This window comes from Gossypium raimondii, chromosome 9, assembly GCF_025698545.1.
Source record: "Gossypium raimondii isolate GPD5lz chromosome 9, ASM2569854v1, whole genome shotgun sequence".
Classification (NCBI taxonomy): domain Eukaryota; kingdom Viridiplantae; phylum Streptophyta; class Magnoliopsida; order Malvales; family Malvaceae; genus Gossypium; species Gossypium raimondii.
The window spans coordinates 26,154,142-26,174,575 of NC_068573.1; the positions used below are offsets into that span (position 1 = coordinate 26,154,142).

General features: G+C 33.2%; 1 non-coding gene across 1 annotated transcript; it reads left to right on the plus strand.

Annotated features, from left to right (window-relative positions):
* Positions 1-19,532: 19,532 nt before the first annotated feature.
* Positions 19,533-19,639, plus strand: LOC128032890 (small nucleolar RNA R71). Its single transcript, XR_008189230.1, has one exon. It is a non-coding gene; the product is annotated as a small nucleolar RNA R71 (small nucleolar RNA).
* Positions 19,640-20,434: the final 795 nt, after the last annotated feature.

Sequence of the window (20,434 nt, forward strand, 5' to 3'; positions counted from 1 at the left end):
TCAATTTGTAACATAATCATGCAACCATTTTTAATTACATTTAGCCTAAACAGAACATACCAATTTCGCATGTTAATCTCACCAAATTAGCAACTATCACTACTAAACACAAATGCCAAAATTACATATTCACAATCAATTCCTTTCTCATTTATTCGACTAGCAAATTAGCCTCAAAATTCATACAATTCCACCATTCAATATTAAGCTAAACATAATATTTCATAACCTAATACAAACATCAACATGTCATTTATACTTATATATATAACCAAGGAAATGAACCTAAAACATAGTCATTATTCACCATATAGAATCGTACCTAAATAACCAATATACAATCAATATATATATATTCATCATATAACCTATAGGAACATAAAAGAATACATCCATCATTTACCTCATTACTCAAACCAAATTATATGACCGTCCACCACACAATATATACCATATAACATACTTCCAAAATGAGATAATTACATGGCCTAATATGTACAAGTAGTAGTATCATTATCAAGCCAATTTCGCATGGCTATACATATACACAGATAAAAATGAGCCATATTGAAACTAGCCTATACATGTCATATTTACACAACTTCCATGAGTTCAAAAGTACCGAGAAATCGACTGGATAGTGTGATGCTTATCTCCGACGTCGACCAAATCTAGCTAGCTAACGAACCTCTATAAAACACAAAGAAATAAATTTAGTAAGCATTAAAGCTTAGTAAGCCCATATATTAGAATTAAACTTACAAAATTACATAATTTAAGCAATTAAATCAATATGTCCATCTCGAATATTCAAATGTCTATCACACATACATCTCAATAGGTTAGAGTCTTAAATATGCATATAACCAACATTTCATCCATGAATGATTCAATTTGGCATTCAACTCACATAGCATTTCATTCATACATTTCATGAAATCTCGTTTCCAGTTCCATACGTTCTCATAACACATATCATATTCCATCTATACAATTCACATAGATCATATTCCATTTCATTCTCAAACATATAATTGGTAACAGTATAATGCCCATTGAACCTAATGAAACATCGAAGGATACTCAGGTGATACACACTATGTGCACTAATTGGTAATCCGTCAATTTATTATCATTTTTGCTTTTTCGAGCCATGATCGGTAAGCTTATTACGAGCTGAAGAACAGTAAGCTCTATCGAGCTGAAACGGTAAGCTCATAAGAGCTGATATAGCGGTCAGTTCATACGAGCTGTGGTGAGTCTGCAACAAATGCAGGAGCTCGACCAAATGGTAACCCTAGTGACATGTCACCAGTATCCTATGATTTTTTATAGTTCAAACGGGGCTCGGTATTACTCAATACATTTCAAATTAAGCAATTCAATATCGTTTCTTTCAACAATTCAGTTCACATATATATACCTAATTATTTCATACAATTGCAGTTAAATGAAAATTTGATTCTAATAATACGAACTTACTTCAAGTTGCTCGGATGGAAATTATCGACTATTTGTCCGCTTTTCCTTTTCCCTGATATAATCCCAATCTCGACTTATCTTGATCCATATATTATCAAAATTAGCTTATTTAATCAACTATTTAATCAATTTAGTCCAAAAAACACATTAGGTATATTCTACACATTTTCCCCTAAACTTTCACATTTTTACAATTTAGTCCCTATTTCAAAACAAATCAAAATACTCATAATTTCATTAAACCCATGCTTGGCTGAATTCAACACATGTTACTAGCAACCCATATTTTCAAATTATTCACACTTTTAACCACCACATTTCACATTTTATCAATTTAATCCCTTTTTGACATTTTTGTCAAAAATCACTTTACAAAACTTGTGTATCTAACATTAGACCTTCATAATGTAACACCCAAAACCTGGTCTAAATGTTATGACTGAATCTGGCGATGTCACATTGTAACATCCCTTACCCGTATTCGACTCCGGAATCGGTACGAGGCATTACTAGAAGACATACATTTGTATATGTATTAAACCATGTTACAAAATTTCATCTGAATTAAAACTTTTAAATTATTAACGTGATTTTATAATTCTTTACAACATATCCCCAAAATATTATATTCATATCAAATAGGGCCTACGAGACCTGATATTTACTCATGTAATTCAAAGCTTCATTTCCATTTCATTCAATTCACAATTTGTCATGTTCACAATTCAAATCAATTTCTCAATCCAATATATGTATTTCAATCATCTAAGAATATAATTCAAGTTACATGAACTTACCGGGCTAAATTACGTAAATACCAAAATTTAGGGATATTTTGGTAATTTTCTATTTTCCTTCAATTTCCACTCAATCTTGATATAAATTAATATTTTATTCAATTTATTAATTTATATAATAAAACAATTAATTTCATGCAATTTGGTCACTTTTTGACATATTTACAAGTTTACCCTTAAAATATTACTTTTATTCAATTTAGTCCCTAAACCTAAAACATGCAAATTAGCCATTTTAATGAAAACTAATGCTAGTTGAATAATCATATATTTTCCTCCTCCTCCTCTCCATTCCACATCCTTAATGTATATAACATGCTTATATGTAACATTATCTATAATTTCACTATTTATTTATTTGTTCATTCAAAGTGTCCACTTGAGTCATTGTCACAAAATTATTTATATCTTGAGTTATGTAACTCGAATTGAGATCCGTTAATTTTATATGAAACTAGAATCACATATATTTTTACTATAATTTTTCAGAATTTTTGTTTAGCCAATAAGTACAGTTTATTCTTTAAATTCATCCTTATTCGTTGTCCGACGCAGTTCGACCCTTCTTCACTAAAAATTAATTATCTCCTCGTACAGAATTCAGATGATTTTTCAATTTGTTTCTCTTGAAAATACACTCATTAAATATTTTAAAATATAAATTTAAGCCCATAATTATTTTTATCAATTTTTGATGATTTTCCAAATTTAGAATAGGGAACCCAAATTCATTCTGACCTTATCTCACATAATTTATTATATCTCATGATTTACAATTTCATTACTTACATTGTTTCTTCTATGAGAAACTAGACTTAATAAGATTTAATTCCATATTTTTTCATCCTATAATTCAATTTCCATAATTTATGGTGATTTTTCGAAGTTAGCCTCTCTGTTGTCCAAAACTGTTTTAGTACAAAATGTTGATTACTAAGTTTATAACTTCCTTATTCATTTTCTCTATAATATTTTCCGTCACCTTCTCTTATTTCCCTTCACTAATCTATCAAGAACATAAGACTTCATTTAAGAAAACTCTACTATAACATCATTTCCATGGTTTTCAATAATAACAAACTAAAAATATATTGAAATCTTGATGTTCTTACCTTATCCTATTGATTTCAATATTTAACTTGATTTTCTCTCCTCTAGCTTCTATTTCTTGAATCTAACTTGATATTCTACCTCCCCATTGTCTCCTTGTTATCTTTCTCTCTTGATGGATATGAAAATTCTTTTGATTTCTAAGTGAAAATGGTGAATTTTTGGTGAAAGGACCAAATTGTAAAGAAAAGAAAGTTTCTTTCTTTCTTTTCTCTTCATACGTTGGATGCATGGGATCTTTCCTTCCATATATATACTAAATAGAATAATAATAAAATAATAAAATATTATTTAAAAATCAAATTAAAATATTAATAAACTAACATTTATTTAATTAATTAATCTAAAATATCACCAACATCATCATTACCTTCTAAATTTCTCTTTATTCTAATTGACCATTTTGCCCTTTATAATTTTTAAAAATTCCATCATTGAGTCATCACTTAATTTGGTAAAATTGTGATTTAGTCCCTCAAAATTCTTCACCTTTTCAATTTGGTCCTAATTCATCCATTTTCCTTAGTTTTTAGGTTATTCCACCCTTAAAATATTTACACTACTGGTCCTTCAAATTTTTCGTATTTACATTTTAACCCCTCAAATTTCGAGTACTTACTCTTGGGCAACAAAACTTTTCTCACTTTTGCGATTTAATTCTTTCTTGTATTAATATGTCATAATATAATTCCCAATGTTGTCATAACTCAAAATTTCCCTTTTTGTCACTTTATTTCCTTATTTTACTATCAAGGATACCTACTTTCTTATTGTACTAATTTTCAGGGTATTAAGTAGTAATTTTCGGGATATTACACATAATCTATCATTAAACACTTAAACAACCAAGAATTCAAAAATGACATCATTTGAAATCTATAACAGTTTCAAAAATAAAGGTACGGGCTAGCTAGTACTAGTTGCAACGATCACAAAAACATAGAAATTATCAAAAACGAGACAAAAATCACTCACCTATTGATAGAATAGGGTTGGCCGAACCTAGCTCAACAATGGCTTTCTTTTTCTCTTTTAATTTTGGTTGATGATGATGAATAAAAGATGAAGACTTGTTTTATTTCATTTGTTTTTATCATTATTTTAAAAATTACTTAAATAACCTTTAAAAATATCACTAATTACACAAATGTCAAGCCATCACATTCCACTATCTTCATTAGTGGTCTAATTACCATATAAGGACTCTTACTTTAAGGTTCCATAGCTATTTAATACTTTTAACTATTAGAACTCAACTTTTGCACTTTACGCGATTTAGTCATTTTTATCAAATTGAGCATGTAAACAATAAAATTTCTTCACGAAATTTTCACCTAATAATTCTATCATGCTGTAAACTTTAATATAATAATAAAATTAATATTTTAACTTTGGATTTCTGGTCCTAAAACCACTATTATGATTTGACTAAGAAATGGGCTGCTACAACTCTCCCCCTTAAGGATTTTCGTCCCCGAAAATCTTACCAGTGAATAGGTTCAGGTATTGCTTTCTTATAGCATCCTAGGTTTCCCAAGTAGATTCTTCGACCCCATGTTGATACCATAAGACTTTCACTAAATAAAGTTTCTTATTTCTCACTTCTTTGACCTTGCGAGCTAATATTCTAATTGGTTCTTCGTTATACGTCATATCAGGCTGTATTTCAATCTTAGAAGGAGAAATCACAATCGAGAGATTGGATCAGTATCGTCAAAGCATCGGTACATGAAAAACGTTGTGAATTTTCTCTAACTCATTCGGTAGAGCTAACCGATATGCCACTGGACCTACTCTCTCGATGATCTCATATGGCCCGATGAATCTCGGACTCAACTTGCCCTTACGACCGAATCTAAGTATTTTATTCCACAGAGAGACTGTCAAAAACATTTTATCCCCGATCTGAAACTCAATATCTTTCTGTTTCAAATCTGCGTATGATTTCTGATGATTTGACGCTGCTTTGAGACTATCACGAATCACTTTCACTTTCTTTCCAGTCTTTTTAATCAAATCGACCCCATGAATCTTATTCTCGCTGAGCTCTATCCAATACAAAGGTGTTCGAAATTTGCGACCGTACAAAGCTTCGTAAGGTGCCATTTTTATACTCGATTGAAAGCTATTAATATACACAGTTTCAATCAATGGCAAATACTTTTACCACGTATCTTCAAACTCAAGAACACAATATCGTAACATATCCTCAAGTATTTGAATAACTTGCTCAGATTATCCATCCATTTGTGGGTGAAAAACAGTACTGAAGTGCAACTTTGTACCTACTGCATCTTGCAATTTCTTCTAAAACCGCGATGTAAACCTCAGATCTCTATCCGAAACAATAGAAATAGGTACTCCGTGCAATCTCACAACCTCAGAAATATACAACTTAGCTAACTTATCAAGCGAATAGTTCGTTCGTACTGGAATGAAATGAGTTGATTTCTTCAATCTGTCAACTATAACCCAGATCGCATCTTTTTTTCTCGGAGATAGGAGCAATCCTGACACAAAATCCATAGTCACTCTATCCCATTTCCACTCAGGAATCATAATCGGCTGCAATAAACCAGACGGTACCTAATGCTTAGCTTTAACTTGCTGAAAGATCAAACATTTAGAAATGAACTCTAAGATGTCACATTTCATACCAGACCGCCAGTAAAGCTATTTCAGATCGTTATACATTTTCGTGCTTTCCGGATAAATAGACAAACTACTACTATGAGCTTTATTTAAAATCATCTGAATCAACTCTGAATTTCTCGGTACACATATTCAACTTCTGAATCTTAAACAATCATTAGCATGAACTCGAAACTCTAAATTAGAGTTCAAATCACATTGAGCCCGTTTTGCTAATAATTCATTATCAACTCTCTGAGCTTTGCAAATCTGCTGCATAAATAACCGTCTTACTTTCAATTCAGCTACAATCGCACCATCATCTGATAGGGCTAACTGAGTATTCATCGCACGTAGAGCAAATAGAGATTTCTGACTTAAAGCATCAGCAACCACATTGGCCTTTCTCGGATGATAGTCAATTACTAGCTCGTAATCTTTTAACAATTCCAACCATCTTCGCTGTCGTAGATTTATATCTTTCTGAGTCATCAAATATTTTAAGCTCTTATGATCAAAATGAACATGCAATTTCTCACTGAACAAATAATGGCACCAAATATTCAATGCGAACATAATGGCTGCTAACTCTAAATCGTGTGTCAGATAATTCTTTTCATGCGGTTTCACCTGTCTCGAGGCATAAGCTATGACTTTGCCTTCCTGCATCAAAACACAACCCATGCCATTTAACGATGCATCACTATAAATTACGAATTCTTTACCCGATTCTAGCTGTACTAACATTGGAGCTTCAGTCAAAAGAGCCTTCAGCTGATCAAAACTTTTCTGGCACTTGTCCGACCACTTGAACTTAACATCTTTCTGAAGTAGTCTCGTCAACGAAGTTGCAATCATTAAGAAAACTTTTACGAATCATCTGTAATAACCAGCGAGTCCCCGAAAGCTTCGTACTTCGGATACATTTTTCGGAAGCCTCCATTCCAATATTACTGAAATCTTACTCGAATCGACTCGAATACCCGATGCTGACACAATATGCCCTAGAAAACCAACTTCTCTTGACCAGAACTCACACTTACTGAACTTTGCAAATAATTGTTTATCTTGCAAAGTCTGTAGCACTATTCTCAGATGTTCAGCACGCTCAGATTCATCACTGGAAAAAATCAAGATGTCATCTATAAACACAACAACAAATCTATCCAAATATGGTCTGGAGATTTGATTCATTAGGTCCATAAAAGCAATAGGTGCATTCGTTAGTCCAAAAGGCATAACTAGAAACTCATAATGCCCGTACCTCGTTCGGAAAGCAGTTTTTGGCACATCTGAGTCTTTAACTTGTAGCTGATAATAACCCGATCTGAAATCTATCTTAGAAAACATTGTAGCCTTTTTCAGCTGATCAAACAAATCGTCTATTCATGGAAGAGGATATTTATTCTTGATTGTCACTTCATTGAGCTGTCTATAATCAATACACATTCTCATAGTCCCGTCTTTATTTTTCACAAATAATACCGGAGCACCCTAGGGAGAGAAACTCAGTCGTGCAAATCCTCTATCGATCAACTCTTGCAACTGAGATTTCAATTCTGTTAACTTGGTTGGAGCCATTCTATATGGAGCTATTGATATTGGAGTAGTTCCTGGCACTAGTTCAATACCAAATTCAACTTCTCGAATCGGTGGTAGTCCCGGTAGCTCTTCGGGAAATATATCTGGATACTCACACACAACTGGCACAGATTCAATCTTCTTTTTAGTCACTTTTGTATCAAGAACATAAGTAAAGTAAGTTTCATAGCATTCTCTCACATAACTCTGAGCTTTCATCGACAAAATTACAACCGACAACCCATTCATATCATCTGACTCAACTCGAATAATCTCATTATTCTGAATCTCGAATCGATCATCTTTCGTTTGCAGTTCACAATCGCATCATGCAACGTTAGCCAATCCATAACCAGAATTATATCAAATTCATCAAATGGAAACAACATCAGATCGGCTGGAAAACAAAAATCTCGAATCATCAACGGATAGTTCTTGCACACTTTATCTACCAAAACACACTTGCCTAAGGGGTTCGATACTCTAATTACAATTTCAGTAGACTCTACAGGTAATGTCTTACTAGATACTAAATTTACACATATATACGAATGAGTTGATCCTGGATCTATCAATGCAATCACATTAGTATCGTAGAAAGTGAAAGTACCGGTAATCACGTCTGGCGAAGATGCCTCCTCTCGTTCACGGATAGTGTAAGCTTAGGCAGGTGCTCGTGCTTCAGATCTATCAGCATAATCTTTCGTAACACCTCAGTTACCATTCATATTTCTAGCGTTTCGAGGTGGTCTCCCTCTAGTAGCAGTATTACTAGATCTCACTTTCACTGGTTGATCTCTTTCAGCTGTAGGTTTTTCTGGACAGTTCCGGAGATAGTGATCCAACGATCCACATCTAAAACACGCTCCGCTTATCATTCTACATTCACCGAAATAGATCTTGCTACAATGCTTGCACTTAGGTCCAACATTTCTAACACTGCCCACACTTGCAATCAACGTCGTATGAGGGTTAGAGCCGTATTGTCTAACCTTTCTATCTCGGATCGAAATCCCCGTAGAAGCAGTAGAACGACGATGATACTCTCTAAATTTCTTTGATGCGGACTGATGAGACTTTCCTGCAAATATTTTTCTAACATCTCTGGCTTCAGAATTAGCTTTTCTTTTCTCTTTACCAAGCTCTTCAGCTTTACAGGCTCGTTCAACTAGAACAATGAACTCTTTTAACTCAAGAATCCTGACTAGCAATCGAATATCTTCATTCAATCCATCCTCAAATATTTTACACATTATAGCCTCGGTAGAAACACATTCACTAGCATATTTGCTGAGTCGTACAAATTCTCGCTCATATTCTATTACTGTCATTCGGCCTTGTTTCAATTCAAGGAATTCCTTTCGTTTCTAATCGATGAATCGTTGACTAATATATTTCTTTCTGAACTTAGATTGGAAGAATTCCCAAGTAACTCTTTCTTGTAGAGCAATAGATATTAGTGTATTCCACCACTAGTACGCTGTATCTCTCAACAAACATATAGCACACTTCAAACATTCGTCAGGTGTGTAGGAAAGTTCATCAAAAACCCTGATTGTGTTTTCAAGCCAGAACTCAGCTCTATCAGCATCGTCACTAACTGTAGCTCAAAATTCTTCAGCTTCATGTTTTCTTATCTTATCAATGGGAGGTTTATTCAATCGCAATGGATTTGTACCTTGAGGCATTACAGGGATCGTGTGAGGAACATGCGGGAGTGGAGGTTGTTGAGTAGCCGGGTTTGCTCAAACAAATTCAATGAAACATCCATTTAAAACTTGGAAGAAAGGTTGTTTAGCTTCTCCTCCTTGACTTCCCATAATGGGACTAGATTCAAAAGGCGTAGTCTCTTGAGCAGAAGCTAGCGCATTACTTTCAATGTCGCCGGCTACGGCTCGATTTGGATCCATTTACTATACAAAAACACATTTTAATTGTCAGGAGTCATCACACTATCGAATTTTATATACATGGCATGTATAGCTACACTCACACGCGCTACATTAGTCCTAGAACCGACTAAACTGTAGCTTTGATACCAATAAAATGTAACACCCCTTACCCATATTCGTCGCTAGAAAGGGGTTACGAGGCATTATAGATCATAACACGATTCAATACATACATTTATCAACAATTATCACATTCCAATTAATTTCATATAATACTCTCATAACATACTTAAAACAAGCATACTGCTATTAAACATTCTAAAGCTACAGTTGAATCAACATAATTAATTTAACTCATCACAAGGTATTCGGTCATACATCTGCAACATTTAATCATCAATGACTATGACACATATAATACCATTTGAACATCATATTTTGATACCATTTATCTCATTCAAATAAGCAACCAAAACTAATTTAATAGATACTCAATTCGTAACATAATCATGCAACCATTTTTAATTACATTTAGCCTAAACAGAACATACCAATTTTGCATGTTAATATCACCAAATTAGCAACTATCAATACTAAACAAAAATGCCAAAATTACATATTCACAACCAATTCATTTCTCATTTATCCGGCTAGCAAATTAGCCTCAAAATTCATACCAATTCCACCATTCAATATTAAGCTAAACATAATATTTCATAACGTAATACAAACATCAACATGTCATTTATAACTATATATATAACCAACGGAACGAACCTAAAACATATTCATTATGCACCATATAGAATCGCACCTAAATAACCAATATACAATCAATATATATTCATTCATATAACCTATAGGAACATAAAAGAATACATCCATCATTTACCTCATTACTCAAACCAAATTATATTACCATCCACCACACAAGATATACCATATAACATACTTCGAAAATGTGCTAATTACATGGCCTAATATACACAAGCATTAGCATCATTATCAAGCCATTTTCGCATCGCTATATATATACACAGATCAAAATGAACCATATCGAAAGTAGCCTATACATGCCATATTTACACAACTTCCATGTGTTCAAAAGTACCGAGAAATCGACTGGATAGTGGGATGCTTATCTCTGACGTCGACTAAATCGAGCTAGTTAACGAACCTCTATAAAACACAAAGAAATAAATTGAGTAAGCATTAAAACTTAGTAAGACAGTATAGTAGAATTAAACTTACCACATTACCTAGTTTAAATAATTAAATCAATATGTCCATCTCGAATATTCAAATGCCTATCACACATACATCTCAATAGGTCAGAGTCTTAAATATGCATATAACTACCATTTCATCCATGAATGATTCAATTTGGTATTCAACTCACATATCCTTTCATTCATAGATTTCATGAAATCTCGTTTCCAGTTTCATACGTTCTCATAACACATATCATATTCCATCTATACAATTTGCATAGATCATATTCCATTTAATTCTAAATCATATAATCCGTAATAGTATAATGCCCGTTGAACCTAATGAAACATCGAAGGATACTCAGGTGATACACACTATGTGCATTAATCGATAATCCATCAATTCATTATCATTTCCGCTCTTTCAAGCCATGTGGTAGCCCGAAATAGGGCCTAATCGGAATAGTGGTTTCGTAACCACAAATCTGAAGTGAAATAGTTTAATTCTATAATTTTTTATTAATTACTGATTGAATGAAATATTGTGTGAAAATATGGATAGGAAATTTTAATGATTTAGTGCCTAATTGAATTTTTAGGACTAAATTGAGAAAAATGCAAAGTGTGTCTAATTAGTGATTAAATGACTTAATTGAATTATTGCATGAAATTGGAAGTGTTTATATGGAAATTAGACCATAAATTAGTGTTATGGACAGAAAAGAGTAATTCTAGAAAAATATCTAAGTAATGGGTCAAGGGCATTTTTGTCCAAATTGAATAAAAGACAAAATAAAGAGGAAATAAGTGTCCATCTTCTTCAAAATTGAAGAGTTGCTGCCAAAAATTTCATGATCTATAGGCTAGGGTTCTTGATTTTTCTAAGCTCAATTATCAAGAAAGAAAAAATAGTGGAAGTGATCGGGGAAAAGAGAAGGTTATCGACTAAATTAAAAAAATAGTCATTTTGCAACCAAGGTAAGTTATGTGTAAATAATAGCAATATATTTTTATAAATTTTGAATTTTATTTGATATGTGAATCAATATCGAATGTGGAAGGAAAATTTTTCATGAATTATTCAAGTGATATAGTGTTGAAAATAAAGTGTTAAGCGTAAATTCCCGGTTGAACTTAGGAATAGAAGTGGATACAAGTGACATGTCACTAGAGATCAGTGTTATAGTGTTACAGTGAGTCCCACATGCTGGGTGATCTAGCATGTGTTGCAGACACCGGACAACTTGTGTGAGCAGGCCCGTGAACATTTCTAGTGTTATTGATTAGTGGTAGCTTCGGCTACATATCAGTGTGGCACTTATGTGCTAAATCTCTATGTATCTGTGTATATTCTGAGTGTTCAACGAGATTAATAATGAGTTAAAGTGAATATGAAATGAAGTGTGTATGCAGGTACATTTAAAAGAATGAGCATATGTGATAAATGTTAAGTGTATAAGTGCATGTGCAAGTGAAATGGGTAAGATTATGCATGTGCAAGTTACTGAAATTGCTAAGAAATGTTTGATTAGTTATATGAGAGAAATTGTCAATTATTAAATGAGTACTTATTGTTTACATGTAACTTACTAAGCTATTTATAGCTTACACATTTTCTCCTTTCCTTTGTATAATAGTGATTTGAGCTTGTTCCAATTAGGGATCGTCGGAGCTCGTATCACACTATCATAACCATCTCAGTATTATGTGTTTTCAAAATGCTTAAAACTATGGAATGTATAGAGTCTTAATCATTTTGAGTATGTCCATATGATATGGCTAAGATTAGTTATTGAAATGCTTAGTAAATATTATGTTTTGGTGTTATGTATGTTTAAATTGTAGCTAAAACAAAGAAGCGGTTTCTTTGACAACAGAGTGACGTGAATGTGAAAAATCACCATAAATAGTAGAAATGGAATTAGAGAGTGAATGATATATATAATTAAATATTATCAAGTTTATTTTACATGGAAGAAACAGTGTATGCAAAGAAATTTTATATTTTGAGATATTTAAATTTTAGTGAGACAGGTCAAAATGGTTTTGAAGTCCTCTATTCTGACTTTAGAAAATCATTATAAATTGTACAGAAGAAATTATGGCTCATAATTTTTATGTCTAGATTCCTTAGTGAGATATTTTCAAAAGAAACAAATGATAACATTATATGAATTCTGTAAAATGAGATAATTGATTTTTAGTGCCAAGAGGTCAGAACTGTTGAGTAGTGAAACAGGGGAAACTTTAATGAATAAACTGTACTAATTGGCTAAACCAAAAATTCTAAAACTTTTATGGTAAGAGGGTATATGAGTCTAGTTTCAGGGAAAATTTATGTATTTATATTTCAAGTTTTGTAACTCAAGATATAATTAAATTAGTGACAGTCACGCAGGTGGACAGTTTTGTTGTGAAAGAGGATATCCGATTGTGCAAGAAGTTTGAAGCTACATTGTGCAAGAAGTTTGAAGATAGATTAAATGAGGATACCCGATTGTTAGTGGGAATCCTTGGAATTAAAGAGTTAGTGGTATTAGTTGAAAGAGCTATCAAGGCTGAAGAATTGAGTAAAGAGAAAAGAAAGGTGGAAAGTGAAACAAGAGATGCAAGAAAAAGATCAAGGGGCAAGTCATTTCAGTCTCAAGCGAAGAAGTCTAGAGAAATGAATACTCGATCGAATGCTTCTAGTATGAATTTTCAAATAGATCAAGGAAGAAAATATTCAAGTTCTAAAGCTCAAGCGACCTCTATAGCAAGTGTAGGAAGTGTTAAACCTACTAGACCGAAATGTCAACATTATGGAAAACAACATTTGGGAGAATGTTATTTAATCAGCCGAGCATGTTTTAAATGTGGATCTAAAGATCATTTTGTGAAAGATTGTCCAGAAATAGAAGAGATAGAAAAGTTTCAGGATGTGAGATCGAGTAGTCTGACTACCAGAGGAAGACCACCGAGAAATGTGGGGACTGGAACTACTGGTAAAGGTGTAACAAAAGACACTACCGTAAGATCCGAAGCGGCAGCTCCAGCGAGAGCTTATGCCATCCGAGCTTATGCCAAATCTTTGCAATTGATTATCTACTTTTGAGCCTCATAAATTTCTTGAAGAAATAATGATCTAGCTTTTAACTCTGCAAACAATGATCCATCTTCGTCAATGCTAATCTCGTATTCAAAGCTCTCAAAGGAAAGAGAGACTTTCTGCTTAAAGCATCAGCAACTATATTGGCTTTTCCCGGATGATAATCTATCACAAGTTCATAATCTTTCAACAATTCCAACCATCTTCGTTGCCGCAAATTCAGATCTTTTTGTGTCATAACATATTTCAAACTTGTATGATCTATAAAAACACGACATTTCTCACAATATAAATAATGATGCCAAATCTTCAAAGCAAAGACAATAGCAGCCAACTCTAAATCATGGGTAGGATAATTTCGTTCATGCGGTTTCAATTGTCGAGAAGCATACGCTATCACTTTTCCTTCTTTCATCAATACACATCCGAGCCCATTTAACGACGCGTCACTATAAACAAAAAATTCCTTTCCTGACTCGAGTTGCACTAACAATGGTGCCTCAGATAAACACTTCTTTAATTTCTCAAAACTTTGTTGACACTCCTCAGCCCATTTGAACTTAACATCTTTTTGCAACAATTTTGTCATTAGTGAAGCTATCATCGAAAAACCTTCTGCAAATCGACGGTAATATCTCACTAAGCCCAGAAACTCCTAACTTCAAATACATTCTTGGAGGCTTCCATTCAACTATTGTCAATATCTTATTCGAATCCACTCGAATACCATCTCCCGAGACAATATATCCCAAAAATCCAACTTCACTGAGCCAAAATTCACTATTGCTAAATTTAGTAAACAATTTATTTTCTCGTAGAGCCTGTAGCACAATTCTTAAATGTTCGACATGCTCAGCTTCACTTCGGGAATAAATAAGAATATCATCTATAAACACCACCACAAATTTATCCAAATAGGGCCGAAAAATCTAATCATCAAATCCATAAAAATAGCTGGAGCATTAGTCAGACTAAAAGGCATTACAAGAAACTCATAGTGGCCATACCGGGTTCTGAAAGCAGTCTTTGGCACATCTGACTCTTTAACACTTTATTGGTAATATTCGGATCTCAAATCAATTTTGGAAAACACTGTGGCATCCTTTAACTGATCAAAGAAGTCATTTATTCGGGGCAATGGATACTTATTCTTCACTGTCATTTTGTTAAGCTGACGATAATCAATACACAATCTCAATGTCCCATCAATTTTCTTCACAAATAGCACGGGAGCACCCCACGGAGAGTATCTTGGTCTTACGAATCCTTTATCCGTCAACTCTTGTAATTGCACTTTTAACTCTTCACAAATAGTGCTTTTGTAACCAAAAATCCGAAGTGAAATAGTTTAATTTTATAATTTTTTATTAATTACTGACTGAATGAAATATTGTGTGAAAATATGGATAGGGAATTTTAATGATTTAGTGCCTAATTGAATTTTTAGGACTAAATTGAGAAAAATGAAAAAATTGTCTAATTAGTGATTAAATGGCTTAATTGAATTATTGCATGAAATTGGAAGTGTTTATGTGGCAATTAGACCATAAATTAGTGTTATGGACACAAAAGGGTAATTCTAGAAAAATATCTAAGTAATGGGTCAAGGGCATTTTTGTCCAAATTGAATAAAAGATAAAATAAAGAGGAAATAAGTGTCCATCTTCTTCAAATTTTAAGATTTGCTGCCAAAACTTTCATGTTCTCTAGGCTAGGGTTCTTGATTTTTCTAAGCTAAATTATCAAGAAAGAAGAAATAGTGGAAGTGAACGGGGAAAAGAGAAGGTTATCGACTAAATTACAAAAATAGTCGTTTTGCAACCGAGGTAAGTTATGTGTAAATAATAGCAATATATTTTTATAAATTTTGAATTTTATTTGATATGTGAATCAAGATTGAATGTGAAAGGAAAATTGTTCATGAATTATTCAAGTGATAAAGTGTTGAAAATAAAGTGTTAAGCGTAAATTCCCGGTTGAACTTAGGAATAGAAGTGGATACAAGTGACATGTCACTAGAGATCAGTGTTACAGTGTTAGAGTGTTACAGTGAGTCCCGGGTGCTGGATGATCTAGCATGTGTTGTAGACACCTGACAGCCTGTGTGAGCAGGCCCGTGGACATTTCCATTGTTATTGATCAGTGGTAGCTTCAGCTATATATCAGTGTGGCACTTATGTGCTAAATCTCTATGTATCTATGTATATTCCGAGTGTTCAATGGGATTAATAATGAGTTAAAGTGAGTATGAAATGAAGTGTGTATGCAGGTACGTTTAAAAGAATGAGCATATGTGATAAATGTTAAGTGTATAGGTGCATGTGTAAGTGAAATGGGTAAGATTATGCATGTGTAAGTGATTGAAATTGCTAAGAAATGTTTGATTAGTTATATGAGAGAAATTGTCAATTATTAAATGAGTACTTATTGGTTACATGTAACTTACTAAGCTATTTGTAGCTTACACATTTTCTCCTTTCCTTTGTTTTATAATGATTTGAGCTTGTTCGAATTGGGGATCGTCGGAGCTCGTATCACACTACCATAACCATCTCGGTATTATGTGTTTTCAAAATGTTTAAAACTATGGCATGCATAGAGTCTTAATCATTTTGAGTATGTTCATATGATATGGCTAAGACTAGCTATTGAAATGGTTAGTAAATATTATGTTTTGGTGTTATGTATGTTTAAATGGTAGTTAATACAAAGAAGCAGTTTCTTTGACAGCAGTAGTAACGTAAATGTAAAAAATCACCATAAATAGTAGAAATGGAATTAGAGAGTGAATGATATATATATATATATATATATATATATAATTAAATCTTATCAAGTCTATTTTTACATGAAAGAAACAGTGTAGGCAAAGGAATTTTATATTTTCAGATATTTGAATTTTAGTGAGACAGGGTCAAAATGGTTTTTGAAGTCATCTGTTCTGACTTTAGAAAATCATTATAAATTGTACAGAAGAAATTATGGGTCATAATTTTATGTCTAGATTACTTAGTGAGATAATTGATTTTTAGTGCCAAGAGGTCAAAACTGTTGAGTAGTGAAACAGGGGAGACTTTAACGAATAAACTATACTAATTGGCTAAACCAAAAATTCTAAACATTTTATGGTAAGAGGGTATATGAGTCTAGTTTCAGGGAGAATTGATGGATTTAAATTTCAAGTTTCGTAACTTGAGATATAATTAAATTAGTGACAGTCGCGCAGGTGGACAGTTTTGTTGTGAACAGTGAATTTAATTTTAAAAGCAAATTTTTATGCTCCGAATTGGTAAGTTAAGTTGGATGACATCTCGTACTGAATTCCAGCGATGGTCTCGGGTAAGGGGTGTTACAAGTCATGATCGATAAGCTCATTCTGAGCTAAAGAATTGTAAGCTCTATCGAGCTAAAACGGTAAGCTCATAAGAGCTGATATATCGGTAAGCTCATACAGGCTGCGGTGAGTCCACAAAAAATGCAGGAGCTCGACGAAAATGGTAACCCTAGTGACATGTCACTCGTATCCTACGATTTTCTATAGTTCAAACGGGGCTCGGTATTACACAATACATTTCAAATTAAGAAATTAAATATTGTTTATTTCAACCATTCAATTCACATATATATATACCTAATCATTTCATACAATTGCAATTAAATGAAAACTTGATTCTAATTATACGAACTCACTTCAAGTTGCTCGGATGGAAATTAACGACTATTCGTCCGCTTTTCCTTTTCCCTGATCTAATCCCAATCTCGACTTATCTTGATCTATATATTATCAAAATCAGCTTATCTAATCAACTATTTATTCAATTTAGTCCAAAACACACATTAGGGATATTTTAAACATTTGCCCCTAAACATTCACATTTTTACAATTTAGCATCTATTTCAAAACAACACAAAATACACATAATTTCACTAAACCCATGCTTGGTCGAATTCAATACATGTTACTAGCAGCCCATATTTTTAATTTATTCACACTTTTAACCACCACATTTCACATTTTATCAATTTGAAATCTATAACAGTTTCAAAAATAAAGGTACGAGCTAGCTAGTACTAGTTGCAACGATCACAAAAATATAAAAATTATAAAAAAACGAGACAAAAATCACTCACCTATTGACAGAATAGGGTTGGCCGAACCTAGCTCAACAATGGCTTTCTTTTTCTCTTTTAATTTCGGTTGATGATGATGAAGAAAAGATGAAGACTTGTTTTATTTCATTTGTTTTTATAATTATTTTAAAAATTATTGAAATAACCTTTAAAAACATCACTAATTACACAAATGCCAAGCCATCACATTCCACTATCTTTATTAGTGTTCTAATTACCATATAAGGACTCTTACTTTAAGGTTCTATAGCTATTTAATACTTTTGACTATTAGAACTCAACTTTTGCACTTTACGCGATTTAGTCTTTTTTATCAAATTGAGCATGTAAATGATAAAATTTCTTCACGAAATTTTCACCTAATAATTCTATCATCATGTAAACTTTAATATAATAATAAAATTAATATTTTAACTTTGAATTTGTGGTCCCAAAACCACTTTATGATTTGACCTAAAAACGGGTTGTTACAAGGTACCTAGGGAGTTAGTTTATAATCCTGAATGAAAACATCTCAAAGTTAGAATAACCACAAGACAAAAAAACTCAATAAAACTTCGAAAAAAATTAAAAAGAGATCTTTCATCTTGAAGGTGATCTACTTCTGATTTGATTCCGTTGGTGTTCTTCGAGTGTTTTCTTCGATCTTCTCTGATTGCCCCCTCCTGTCTTCTTTTAATTGGTATTTATTTACTTTAGAATTCTCAGAAAGCCTAAAAATTAGGGTTTTTCGTGTATTTGGGAAACAAGGTGTGAAATCTACAGTGGCTGACACATGGGCGTGTGTCGAGCCCATGTAGAAATGCCCAGGCCGTGTGGATCTTGAAAATAGCTATATTTGTCTGATTTTGGCTCATTTTTTGCTCCTTTTGCTCCCAAATGCTCCTAAGTATAGAAACATGAATTTAAAGGATTAAGGGCATCAAATTCACTAATTTTCATAATTAATCATCCAAAAACGCATTAAGAATGAGATTAAAATATGTTACTTTTATAGCTTATCAATTGGTGCACTCAGACTGCACCTATTTGATATCTGTTCTCATTGATTGCATCTCTCCCTCAATTCTATCCAATTGTTGACTACATCCAGTATGGTCATTTGGGTTGACTCTATCCTAGGGTTTTTGCAAATAAGGAGGTTGGTAATTAGTGTTTTTAACTTGATTTAGATTATTACCTACTCATTGGTTTCCCCCATCCTAGATTCGGGTGATCTCTTCAGCTGGGATTATATGTATTCGAATAGTGGTTTCCACCCCTATTCTTGACGTAATATACATCCTCAGTCAGATTGTTGATATAGTGGAAAAGAGGTTTGTCTCCTCCATGCATAGACAGTGTATAAGAATATTCGATACGTTTGGGTCTATCCACTAACTATTGATAGTTATCATCCTCTTGGATAGCTTTTACAATAACAGGTTTTTGACCATATGTGAATCGTTCAATTGGCCACTGGCAGGATTTTAGTGTCATATTCTCAGTGATTTCATATGCATCCTCATATGTTCTATTCATAAGGGCTCCTCTTACTACTCCATCTAATCAAGATCGTGCATTTGCATCCAACCTATTATAAAATACCTGCAGTCGCATCCACTCAGGAAATCCATGGTGCGGGCATTTTTCAATCATCATTTTGAAACATTCCCAGGCCTCATAGAAACTTTCTCCCTCTATCTATCTAAAGACAACAATCTCTCGTCTCAGTTGAACTACTTTGCTGATCGGGAAGAACTTCTGTAAGAATTTTCCAACGAGTTCATCCCATGTTGTAAGAGATCCTGGTGCCTGCGAGTCTAACCAATAAATTGTGTTATCAATCAAAGAGAAGGGGAAAAATCAAAGACGAATAGCGTCATCAGTGACCCCGTTATGTTTAAAAGTATCACAAAGTGGAAGAAACTGTTTTAGATACTGATTAGGGTCTTTTGTCATAGTGCCCCTAAATTGCAGACTATTCTGGATCATCGGAATCATAGCCGATTTTATCTCGAAATTCTTATTTGTAATTTCCAACCTTGATATACTTTCTTGTACCATGTCAAATCTTGGTAGGGCATAATCCTTAGGGTTCTCTTTTTTTGAGCCATATGTACATTTGTGGGTAACTGTGGTGCAGGTGGATCTCCTAAGACATTATTATCAACGTCGTTAAATAGTGGATTTTTAGGTGGTACGTCACCTGCAGCAGGTGGTGGATCTTGCATCTGCTGTTGCTGCTATTGTTGATGGCAGTTTCTTCGTATTCTTCTTTTTAGATTGGTGGCTGCTACAACAGGTGTGCCTCTACTACGATTCATACACTACTTAGAATGAATAGATTAGTAACAATAAATAAAACCGTATCTATAACTGAAAAATTTCCTAATCATTCTAACTAAGTGTGAAAATTAAAATTAACCTAGTGACATTGCCTCCTCGGCAACGGCACCAACAACTTGACCGCCTCCAAATGTACAAACGTCCAGATTGTGAATATTGCGTTAAAATATAAAATTACAAGGC